Raw genomic sequence first — 12,774 nt, forward strand, 5'->3', positions numbered from 1 at the left:
ATCTTTATTGGGGTATAATTGCTTTACAATGGTGTGTTAGTTTCTGCTTTATAACAAAGTGAATCAGTTATACATATACATATGTTCCCATATCTCTTCCCTCTTGCGTCTCCCTCCCTCCCACCCTCCCTATCCCACCCCTCCAGGCAGTCACAAAGCACCGAGCTGATATCCCTGTGCTATGCACTGCTTCCCACTAGCTATCTACCTTACGTTTGTTAGTGTATATATGTCCGTGCCTCTCTCGCGCTTTGTCACAGCCCACCCTTCCCCCTCCCCATATCCTCAAGTCCATTCTCCAGTAGGTCTGTGTCTTTATTCCTGTCTTACCCCTAGGTTCTTCATGATATTTTTTTTTCTTAAATCCCATATATATGTGTTAGTATGCAGTATTTGTCTTTCTTTTTCTGACTTACTTCACTCTGTATGACAGACTCTAGGTCTATCCACCTCATTACAAATAGCTCAATTTCGTTTCTTTTTATGGCTGAGTAATATTCCATTGTATATATGTGCCACATCTTCTTTATCCATTCATCTGTTGATGGACGCTTAGGTTGCTTCCATGTCCTGGCTATTGTAAATAGAGCTGCAGTGAACATTGTGGTACATGACTCTTTTTGAATTATGGTTTTCTCAGGGTATATGCCCAGTAGTGGGATTGCTGGGTCCTATGGTAGTTCTATTTGTAGTTTTTTAAGGAACCTCCATACTGTTCTCCATAGTGGCTGTACCAATTTACATTCCCACCAAGAGTGCAAGAGGGTTCCCTTTTCTCCACACCCTCTCCAGCATTTATTGTTTGTAGATTTTTTGATGATGGCCATTCTGACTGGTGTGAGGTGATATCTCATTGTAGTTTTGATTTGCATTTCTCTAATGATTAATGATGTTGAGCATTCTTTCATGTGTTTGTTGGCAGTCTGTATATCTTCTTTGGAGAAATGTCTATTTAGGTCTTCTGCCCAGTTTTGGATTGGGTTGTTTGTTTTTTTGTTATTGAGCTGCATGAGCTGCTTGTAAATTTTGGAAATTAATCCTTTGTCAGTTGCTTCATTTGCAAATATTTTCTCCCATTCTGAGGGTTGTCTTTTTGTCTTGTTTATGGTTTCCTTTGCTGTGCAAAAGCTTTGAAGTTTCATTAGGTCCCATTTGTTTATTTTTGTTTTTATTTCCATTACTCTAGGAGGTGGGTCAAAAAGGATCTTGCTGTGATTTATGTCATAGAGTGTTCTGCCTGTGTTTTCCTCTAAGAGATTGATAGTTTCTGGCCTTACATTTAGGTCTTTAATCCATTTTGAGCTTATTTTTGTGTATGGTGTTAGGGAGTGACCTAATCTCATACTTTTACATGTACCTGTCCAGTTTTCCCAGCACCACTTACTGAAGAGGCTGTCCTTTCTCCACTGTACATTCCTGCCTCCTTTATCAAAGATAAGGTGACCATATGTGCATGTTCCAGAACTTTTGAAGACCTGATTCCTCAGATTCATGAAGTATTGAAGGCACAATTGATTACATAAAAATTAGTTTAAATGAAAAAGCAATTGAGGCCTAGAAAGATGGTAGAAAACCAAAAACATAGAGAAGATTTTTCAATTACCCAGAGCCATGGGGGGAGGGGAACGGGGGCTGGGGAACCAGATTACAGACTTGTCCTCAACTTACTAGGGTTAGACTTAAGATTTTTCAGTTTATGATGGTATGAAAGTGATAGGCATTCAATAGAAAATGTACTTTGAATTTTGCATTTTTGAACTTTTCTTGGGCCAGTGATGTGCAGTAGATACTCTCTTGTGATTCAGGGCCACGGCAGCAAACAGCTCCCAGTCAGCCACTAGATCTCGAGGGTGAACAACCAAGAGGCTTAAAACCATTCTGTACCCAGGCAACCATTCTGTAGTTCACTTTCAGTATTCAATAAGTTACATGAAACATTCAACCCTATATTATAACATTGGCAATATGTTAGAAGATTTTGCCCAACCGTAGGCTAACATAAGCGATCTGAGCATGTTTAAGGTAGGCGAGGCTCAGCTGTGATGCTTGGTAGGTTAGGTGTATTAAGTGCATTTGTGACTTATGGTGACTTTATCAGGACATAACTGCCTCGTTAAGTCGAGGTAGATCTGTACATACAAAGGAGTGGCAATTAGACCAACAGCCGACTTCTTGAAACAATGATGAAAACCACATGACTGTGGAATAATATCATCAAGGTGCCAAAAGAAAAAAACTGTCAGCTTAGAAATGTGTAACCAGTAGAGCTATCTTTCAGAATGAGAGCAAAATAATGTAACTTCTAAGAAGATAAAAACCAAGGGAGTTTACTCTAAACAGATGACTATGGAAATTCTAATGACTATCCTACAGGAAGAGGGAACGCAACCATGGAAGGAAGTCCTATGATTTAAAAAAAAAATGAGCAAAAAATGTGGTAGACATGATGTTAGTTAAAAACATTGAAAACAATATTAATACTGTCTAATTTTTGAATTAAAAAAAGAGATAGAACCAAAATTTTGAACAATAGCATATACTTGTTGTTCCCAGTCTATATGCTGAGGCACCTGTGGCATCCCCATAAATGCACAGGGGTACCAGAAGATGTTAACATTTTCTAAGGGACACAGCAATGTCTGTTGTACAGCATGGAATGCTAGCTCAAGGCAGTTTATGGTTTCAGTGTTGAATTGTACTACGTTCCTTTTGATTACATTATTTCTTTTTGAAACTGGGTTTTTGGATGGATGTTTCTGTGAAAAAAAAGTACCAAGATAAAATCAATGTGAAACAAGAAATGAGAGTGAAAGTATTCAGTTTTATTCCGAGATCTGAGAAGTTGTGCCGTGCCGTTCCTTTCAATTTATGTCTGTTGCTTTTTTCAAATGGCTACTAAGTTATTAGGACACAAATATGTGTTAAGTTGTTTTGACATAATCACTTAATAAACAAAACAAAGGGTTCTTCTTTTTTGCCTAGGAGCATTGTGAAAAAATTACTGAGACATACCAGGAACTGCGAAAATCTGAGAACAACTGGCATGTAATTTGGCATGAGGATAACTGGATTGGTGTTGGTCAGATTTCTGTTTTGTTCAGTTAAATATGCATGTTAAAATTTCTAGAGGAAAAGAATAGTGAAAGTATAGATATATATCTTCAAACTAGGAAATGTGGGAAATCTCAGTCAATCTCAAACAAGGCAAAATGGGACTTTTCTTTTAACGGTGGGACAGATGGAGGCACTAAGATGCTAGAAATGAATTCAAACATTTTAGTAATCTCAATTCATGTAAATGTGTGAAATCCTCCAGTTACAAGACAAAGGAAAAATAAGATAAAGACTGTGATTTTTCTATTTTCAAGAGACACACCTAAAACTTAGAACTTAGAAAGGTTGACTGTATAGGCATAAAATGATATATGAAGAAGACAGAAACCAAAATTAAGCTAGTATAACTTTAAAACACTACTTATATGGAATCTAAAAAAAAAAAATGGTACTGATGAACCTAGTGGCAGGGCAGGAATAAAGATGCAGATGTAGAGAATGGACTTGAGGACACGGCAGGGGTGAGGGGGGAAGCTGGGGAAAGTGAGAGTAGCATCGCCATATATATACTACCCAATGTAAAGTAGATAGCTAGTGGGAAGCAGCATATAGCACAGGGAGATAAGCTCAGTGCTCTGCGATGACCTAGAGGGGTGGGATAGGGAGGGTGGCAGTGAGGCTCAAGAGGGAGGGGATATGGGGATATATGTATACATATGGCTGATTAACCTTGTACAACAGAAGCTAACAGCATTGTGAAGCAGTTATACTCCAATAAAGATGTATAAAAAATGCATTATTCTGCAACAAGTAACTGCATAATAATACAAATTTCAACTCACCGGGAAGATATAAGAATTCTAAAATTATATGACAAGTAATAAACAATTTTAAGACAGTAAATTTGACAAGTTAGTGGAGTGGTAAAATGCTTGCAAAATATGTATTATTGAAACTTATTCGAGAAAAAATAGAACATTTGAATTGCCCTGTATGATTAAAAGAAGACATTGATAATAAAAAAAAATTCTCACTAATAAAACACCAGTTGCAGGTGGTTTGTAGGTAAGTTTCCACCAGGTATTGAAGGAAGGACCAGTTAATTACAATCTTACATAAACACTTTCAGAAAATAGGAAAAGGAGGATTACTGTAGCTCCCTTTATGAATTAAAGTTACTCTTGATAGTAAAATTAAACAAGGTCAATACAAGGAAGGAAAATTGCAGGCCAATCTCATGGCAATAGATACAAGAAAATTTTAAACAAAACCTTAGCAAACAGAACTCAAAAATTAGTTTGTTCTTGAAATGTAAGTTTGGTTCAATATTAGAAAATTAGTTAATTCCTCATGTTAACAGATTAATGGAGGAAAATTATATGATCCTCTTAATAAATGGATTAAGATAATTTTATAAAAGTCAACATCTATGATACAAGTTTTCAACAAACTAGGAATAGATTTCTTAACCTAATAAAGTGTGCCTACAATACCTTGGTGCAAACATAATGATGAAACATTAAGTGTATTTCCTTTAAAACTGGGAAAAAGATAAAAATGCTTTCTACTAAGACTCCACCAATTTACTGGAAATCCTAGCCAGCAATATAAAAAAGTCAAATAAAAGGTATAAGAATTAGAACAGAAAACCAAAACTATAATTATTCAGAGATAATATAATTAATTTTATAGAAAACCTAACAGAATCTACAAATTAATAAGAGTGTTTAGGACTTCCCTGGTGGTTCAGTGGTTAAGAATCCACCCGCCAATGCAGGGGACATGGGTTCCATCCCTGGTCTGGGAAGATCCCACGTGCCACAGAGCAACTAAGCCTGTGTGCCACAACTACTGAGCCTGTGCTCTAGAGCTCGTGAGCCACAACTACTGAAGCCCGTGCACTCTAGGGCCCACGTGCCGCAACTACTGAGCCCGTGTGCTGCAACTACTGAAGCCCGCGTGCCTAGAGCCTGTGCTCCGCAACAAGAGAAGCCACCGCAATGAGAAGCCTGCACACTGCAACGAAGAGTAGCCCCGGCTCTCAGCAACTAGAGAAAGCCTGCACGTAGCAATGAAGACCCAAAGCAGCCAAAAAAAAAGAAAAAAAACAAGAGTGTTTGCCAGATATAAAATCAAAATTTTAAAGTTAATTTCATTTCTATATGCTAGACAATAAACAAAGTTTTCTATTAAAAAATGATTCATTTTACCGTATCAGCTAAAATAGATTGTTTTTGTTAGGGATAAAGCTAATGAAAAATGTGTAAATCCTTTATGGAAAAATGCTTATACTTTATACAAATATTAAAAACGACTTAAATAAATGGAAATTATTAAAGTAAATGTTTAATGGGGAGTACAGTAACATTAACATTGTAAGGTTATTATTTCTGCCCAATGGGGTTTTCCTGGAATTTGACAGGTTGACGTCAAAATTTATAGAGAAGAGTAAAGGGCCAGGAACCCCTGAAGACAAAGGATAAGGCAGGGGTTGGGTGAGGACCTTGACAAATGAAACACTGGTACTTACGATAAATCTACAGTGATTTAGTCAGTGTGGTGTCGGCAGTGCGGCAGACAAACAGACCCTTAGGACAGGACAAAGAGCCCAACATGTGTAGAAATGATCTGCAGCAGAGCTAGTATTGCAGAAGGAAAAGAAGGACTGCTCAAAATTGTTCTAAGGGAAAAAACGAAATCAAATTCTTTTTCATGTTATACACAAAATTCAATTCAGTTTTTCAAAAAACAAACTATGGAAATCCAAATTTAAAACATCTGAAAATAAAACTTTTTATTTTGAGAAAACTGTAGATTCTCATGCAGTTGTAAGAAATAATACAGAGATCTCATGCACCTTTTACCCTGGTTCCGGGAAGGGTAACATCTTGCAAAACTATCTTACAACACCCCAACCAGGATATTGACATTGATAACAGTCAAGATACAGAACAGTTCCATCACAAGAATCCCTCTTGTTGCCTTTTTAAAGCCACACCCACCTTCCTCTCCTCCACTCCCATCTCTTCTCTAACCTTGACCACTAATCTATTCTCTATTTCTAGAATTTTATGATTTCAAGAATGCTATGTAAATGGAATTATATACTATGTAACCCTTGGGGGCTGGCCATTTTCACTCAGCATAATTCCCTCAAGATTCATACAGGTTGCTGTATGAGTCAATAGTCTGTTCCTTTTCATCGTCTGCGAGTATTTCATACTATGGATGTACCGCAGTTGGCTTAATGATTCACTGGTTGAAGGACATCTGTGTTGTTTCCAATTTTTGGCTATTACAAATAAAGCTCTATGAACATTGAAGTGCAGTTTTTTGTATGAACATAACTTTGACTTTATCAAGGAGAAGTGCTCAGGAATGCAACTGCTGGGTCGTATGCAGCTGCACGTTTACTTTTTAAAACACTGCCAAGCTGTTTTCCACAATGGCTATCCCATTTTACATTCTCACCAGAAACGTATGAGTGATCCAGTTTCTCTTTGCCAATATTTGCTGTCACTTTAAAAAATCGTGGCCATTCTGATAGATGTATAGTAATATCTCCTTGTGCTTTTCATTTGCAACTCTCTAATGGTTAATGATATTGAACATCTCTTCATGTGCTTATTTACCATCAGTATAGCCTCTTTAGTGAAATGTCTGTTTATGTCTTTTGCCTTTTTTCTAATTAGATTGCTTTTTACTCTTAGGTTGTAAGAATTCTTTATATATATATCAGATATTAGTCCTTTATCAGATATATTGCTTGCAAATACTTCTCCTGGTCTTAGCTTTTTTCATCCCCTTAACATGATCTTTTGTATAGCAATACCAAAGATTCTTTTCTAAATTTTATAGTTTTAAATTATTCAATGAAGTCCACGATCCACTTTGAGTTAACTTTTGTATGAGTTATGAGATGAGATTTAGGTTGGGGTGTTTTTTTGTTTTCTTTCTTCCTAATTGTTCCAATACCACTTGTTGAGGAGTCTATCCTTCTTCCTTTACACCTTTGTCAGGTATCATTTGGGCATATTTGTGTGGTTATATGTCTGACATCTATTCTGTTCCATTGATTTGTGTGTTTATCCCTGTGCCAATACCATACTCTCTTAAAGTATATAGCAACTATATAGTATACCTTAATATTAGGTAGACTGATTCCCTTTCACTTTATTCTTATTTAAGCTATTCTGGGTCCTGTGTCTTTCCAAATAAATTTTAGAATAAGCTTCTTTATATACACAGAAAACTTTGCTGGGATTTTGGTAAGAATTGCATAAACCTATAGATAAATCTGAGGAGAACTGACATCTTTACTGCCTTGAGTCTTCCAGTCCAAGAACATGGTATGCTTCTCCATTTATTTAAGTCCCCTTTGATTTCTTTCATCAGCAAGTGAGTGAGAAATAAAGCCGTAATATTTTCAATTTATGTTCCAGTGAGGGATTCATAACTGGGATATGTAAAGAACTCTATGAATCAATGAGAAAAAAATAATTAAGCCAATAGAAAAACATGCAAATGACTTGAACAAGCGTTTCACTGAAGAAATATAAATAGCTATTAAGCAGGGAAAATATACTCAACCTTACTGGTAATCAAGAAAATAAAATCTAAAGCCTCAACAAGATAATATTTCACAGTGATTAGACTGGCAAAATCTAAAAACTCTGATGATATCAAGTTTTGCTAAGGATGTAAAGCAACTGAAAATAATATTCATTGCTGGTGGGAATGGTTGGTAAACCAATTAGAAAAATAAGTTGAAATTACCTAACAAGTTGAGATGCATGTGCTCTAAGTCTTAGCCATTCTAGCTCTAGGTGTATGTTGCATGAAGAGATGGGTTAATAGCAGCATTGCTTGTCATGGTGAAATAACTGGAAACAACGTTAAGAGCAGAATGAATTAATACATTACGATACATTTGTATAATAGTATAGTTTACATTAATGGCCATAATTGGCCCATGGCCACAAGCTTCAAAATAGATGAATCTCACTAACAATGTTAAGAGAAAAAGCAAATCAGAGAAGAATACATACTCATGATTTCACTGATATACATGTTATAAATAGGTGGAAACAAGCACTAAATTGTTAGAGAAAATGAATATGGAGTACAAATATTTTAAAAGTAAGGAAATGATAAAAAATTTAGGAGAGTGATTATTTGGTGGTAGAGGAGGGAGGGACTGGGACAAACTTGGGGCTTTAAACATTTTGGTGATGTTCTGTGTCTTAAGCTGGGTGTTGGGTGCATGGGTGTTCATTTTGTTAGCACTCAAACAATAATATATATTATAATACCTCTTTGGATGATTAGTATTCATATTTTTAATTAGAGAAAAGAAGGAAAAGTCTGAGTCGTGTGCATTATTAGCACCAGAAAAAAGGTTACAGTAGTTGTTTCAAAAGAAATAAGAAACCCGAAAATGTCAGCATTTAAACCTGATTTCCATTATGTAAGTAAAGTTAGGAGATTACATGTCAGTTCTTTAATGAATTTATATGTTCTTTTTGCATTTTTTGTAGTCATAGTTTTCAGTAACAGTTGAATTAACTTTGAATTTGTTAATTGTAAGTTATGCCTTTGATTATGTAACTTTCCAAGTATTATTCCAAGGTTATTTTCTATTGAGCTAAAGGAATGACTGCATTGATAAAATATACTACTATACAGTAAATGAGATTACTCCAGTGCTTCTTTTGCTTCCTAAGATGCTATTGCATATTTTGAAAATGGTTTTCTGAGTTTTCCCAACGAATAAGAATGCTGTGATTACTGTCTTCAAGTGTGGCAGATGGACTGTACATGTGTAATGTGCGTGCCCGTTGTTTCTGCTGAATTCGTAGGTCACCCTTTTTGGGTTTTCTTCATGGTTAATGGCCATGATCCTTGCAGAGCTTCTTCACCATGGCCTCTGGAATGCGCAGTATCTAGGACAGATTCAACATCACCTGGAAAGCTTTAGGAAGCTGAGGGAATTGCAGGGCAACAATGGGACTTAAAAACTAAGTTCTTAAAAGTGAATATATTTTGCAAGCCCAGTAAAATAGTTCTGTGTCTTGAGAACTTTAGGTATTTATTAAAAGCTTAAAACAGAGAACTCCCTACAACTCCCCCACCCATATAATGAAGAAACCAGGAGGAGCTACTTGCTACTTAATTAAACAAACAAACAAATAAATAAATAAATTTAATTCAATAGATCCTACAAAATACTATTGAGCATCTACCAGATAGTGCCAGATAATGTTCAAGGCACTGGAAATATAACAGAGAACTAAACAGATATTATGTAATAATAATAGACCAGTGTGTATCATTTAATTCAGAAGTCTCCCTTACAGCCTATAAGCTTTTTGAGGGCAAGGACCTTGCTTGTTCTGTGACCCAGTTTTTCTTTTCCTTAGCACTTAACAATGTCCAGCACATTCATATGCATTTAATACTTATTATTAATCATGACCGTTAATACATTTAACGTTTGTTTGTTGCATGAGTGAATGTGTCCCAAAGCCACACAGCTCATCCTTGGTGGAGCCAGAGTTTAACCTAGTCTTTCAGTAATGATAAACAGTTGCCATTTATCTTGAGCTTACTCTGTCCAAGGCACCATGCTCACCGCTCTACAGTCCTCATCTCACTTAATCCTTACAAATGCCTGAGATACAGGTATCATTGCCCCCTTTTGACTGAGGAGGGTTCTGAGCCTCAGAGAACTTGTGTCTTGCCCAAGGTCACCCTCTAGGTCTGTCCCCTTCAACATCTGTGCTAGGCTGGGACCAAAATCCTTCCTCTTTCCACAGCCTTTATTTCTGTGGGAGCCAGACTATCCTTGGCCACCTAGAAGGGAACACTTCAGTTCATTAATTAATTGGGCTGCATGGTGCAAAGCCAGCCATTTGGTGGATTACCTGTCCCCTCCCCGCAATGAACTGACTGATTTGTTTTACAGAATTGACCACATCAGCTAGTTATTTTAATGGTAAATCAAATTATGCTCGTCTACTTTTTCCTTTTACTAAATGTCCAGCTGGCTAAGAGTTTAGGATCAGATACACCTAAATTATAATCCAAGGTCAGCCACTTATTAATTATGAAGCCTTGGGCAAGTATTTAACCTCTTTAGGCTTCCGTCACTTTATCAGTGGAAATGCAGGTGATAGTAATTCTACCTAGTCTAGTTAATCGTCTCACTAAGAGGTAACTCTTTAGCTCCTAACACAGTGCCTGACCCTTAAGGAGTTTTGTTGAGCGATAGCCGCCATTATTATATTTATCATTGTAATTGTCAACCTAATGTTTTATTTCAGTATCTTCTTTGTTCTGTGACTTTTACTGACCTCTTGACTTACAACCTCAGCTTCCTCCAAGGTAGACAGAGTTACTTACTTTTTGCTCATTGGATATTACTCCTTCATTATGGAACGTACACTGTTATAAAAATCGGCTCAAGTCTCATTGCCTACCTTCCAATTATAGGCACTTTGAATGCCAGTTCATTCATCTTTTTTAGTTTCTGCCCTTCCATATCGTCTAGTATGTAGGTGCTCTATGATGTTTGTCAAATTGAATGGATAGGTCATGTCTCTATTCATGGCGAATGGATAGATGGATTATCTTTTGTGCATCATTGTTAATGTCATTGAGGGTATTACACTGATTTTTTTTTTTTTGGCATGTTGGATCTTTGTTGCTGTGTGCGGGCTTTCTCTAGTTGTGGCGAGCGCGGGCTTACTCTTCATTGTGGTGCGCGGGTTTCTCACTTGTGGTGGCTTCTCTTGTTGCAGAGCACGGGCCCTAGAGCACGCGGGCTTCAGTTGTTGTGGTGCACGGGCTCAGTAGTTGTGGTGCGTGGGCTCTAGAGCGCAGGCTCAGTAGTTGTGGCGCATGGGCTTAGTTACTCCGCGGCATGTGGGATCTCCCCGGACCAGGGGTGGAACCTGTGTCCCCTGCACTGGCAGGCGGATTCCTAACCATTGCACCACCAGGGAAGTCCCCATTGATTTTTGATAAGGTCTTCACCCATATCATTTGTGTCCATCTTTTAATGCTGGCACTCTTTTTATTTGAATATGGCTTGCTAATTCTACTCTGGACTCAGATCTCTTGCTTTCCGTAGAGATTTTCACTGCTTATATAGTGAGTATTGATTTTTGTTTTTTTCAACGTTTTTTTTCTTGCTACTGCTGTATTACAGACTTTTTGCTGCCATTCCTGCCATAGGACTTTATAAAAAGACTTTCTCACTTCCCCTTCAAATTTTATTTCCCACGTTGCTTTAAGGTATACATTTTTCTCTTCCCCCCCATCATTAATACATTACCATTTGACTCTGTCATTAGGCTGTCAATCTGTTAAACTCTTGAAGAAGAGAGACCTTATTTTAAATAGGCCTGATACTGTGCTGGAGAGATGGGTGCAGTGTCTACAATTCTATTCTTGTCAAGAATAGGCTTTTGAAATTTCAAGAAGAAATGAAATTTAGAAGAGCTACCAATCCATGAAAGATCGAAGGAGGATAAAATAAGTAAGAGAAGGACAAAATCCACATCAGAGTTCTTGGGAAGGCCCCTTGCCTTATTTTAAAATAACTAATTATGAAACAAAGAATATCCTGAATGGCCAGACTGCGGATCCAGGCATGAAATTCCCTTCAAGGAAAATGGCAGTTTGAGGTCCCTAAGGCTGAGGTCCCCATTGCGTTGTTAGTGGTCAGAAAAAGAAGCACTCTACATTTGAATTTCTTGGTTAAGGTAGTAGAGAATGGGGCGTTGCACCTGGATGAGGAAAGGAAAGGGAAACATTTAGTAACTATTCCCAAAGAAATGTCGTACAAACGGTGACAAGTGGCAGTTCCTGCATTTCCGGTGAAGTTAGGATGCGACACAGGCCTGAAGTGCAGCGGGAGAGAGTTATGTGAAAATCCAGACAGACTGCCTGGGTTCTGGGATTCTTGAATATGTCATGAAGCAGAGCAGGACTTGCCCAACAAACAAGGCTGGAGAGTTTTCCAAGGTTCCGAGTCATCAGGCAGGGTTTCCAGGGACAGCAGTGCCACAGCCTCAGTTGTTCTGAGATAATCTGACCTGATTCATGAAGAAAGCCAATGGAATTTGGTGGACCTCAGACTTCACATAAAAAGGTGGGTGGCAACCAAGCAGGGAGATAAGTCAATTCTTTCTGAAGATGGGAGCTCAGACTAGCCCATTTGCCTCGTAATTGTATAAAATACTACAGAAAATGAGAGGCTGCAGTTACCTTCCTTTCAAGCGTAAGAAGAATTTGCATTTCTGCTTAAAACTGAACAATTGTCAATGCAAAGGAATTGATCCAGTTAGATAAGAAAGTTTCATATTGGGATTGTCACCTATAGACAGCAGTGAGGGTTAGAGCTGAAGGAACTACACTCCTTAAGCTGCTTCCATGAAAAACTTCAATCAACTGCTAGCTTTTGCTTTACAAACTTTGACGTATGTCCCTTGACCTTTAACAACTACCCCTTCACGTTTGACACTTAACGTTTGCTACATGATTAAAATTCAGCGTTAATTAATTTTAACACTATCAGTTAAGTTATATTTAGCTGAGAACACTCACTTTTGTCTTTTGTGAGTAGCACTGCAGCGTTATTACAAAGAGGTAGTCAGGAGGGCAACAGAGATACGAGAAGAGAAGAATGATTCAGTGTGCAGATAATTGTTTCGAGTG

General features: G+C 37.5%; 1 protein-coding gene across 3 annotated transcripts in view; it reads left to right on the plus strand.

The window, feature by feature from the left end:
• SUGCT (succinyl-CoA:glutarate-CoA transferase) overlaps positions 1-12,774 on the plus strand; it is a 793,918-nt gene that overhangs the window by 576,782 nt on the left and 204,362 nt on the right. The gene's annotated exons all lie outside the window — the stretch shown is intronic.

The sequence above is a fragment of the Delphinapterus leucas genome, chromosome 9 (genome assembly GCF_059928025.1).
Source record: "Delphinapterus leucas isolate spDelLeu-1000000601 "Yukka" chromosome 9, BTC_Dleu_Yukka2, whole genome shotgun sequence".
NCBI lineage: Eukaryota > Metazoa > Chordata > Mammalia > Artiodactyla > Monodontidae > Delphinapterus > Delphinapterus leucas.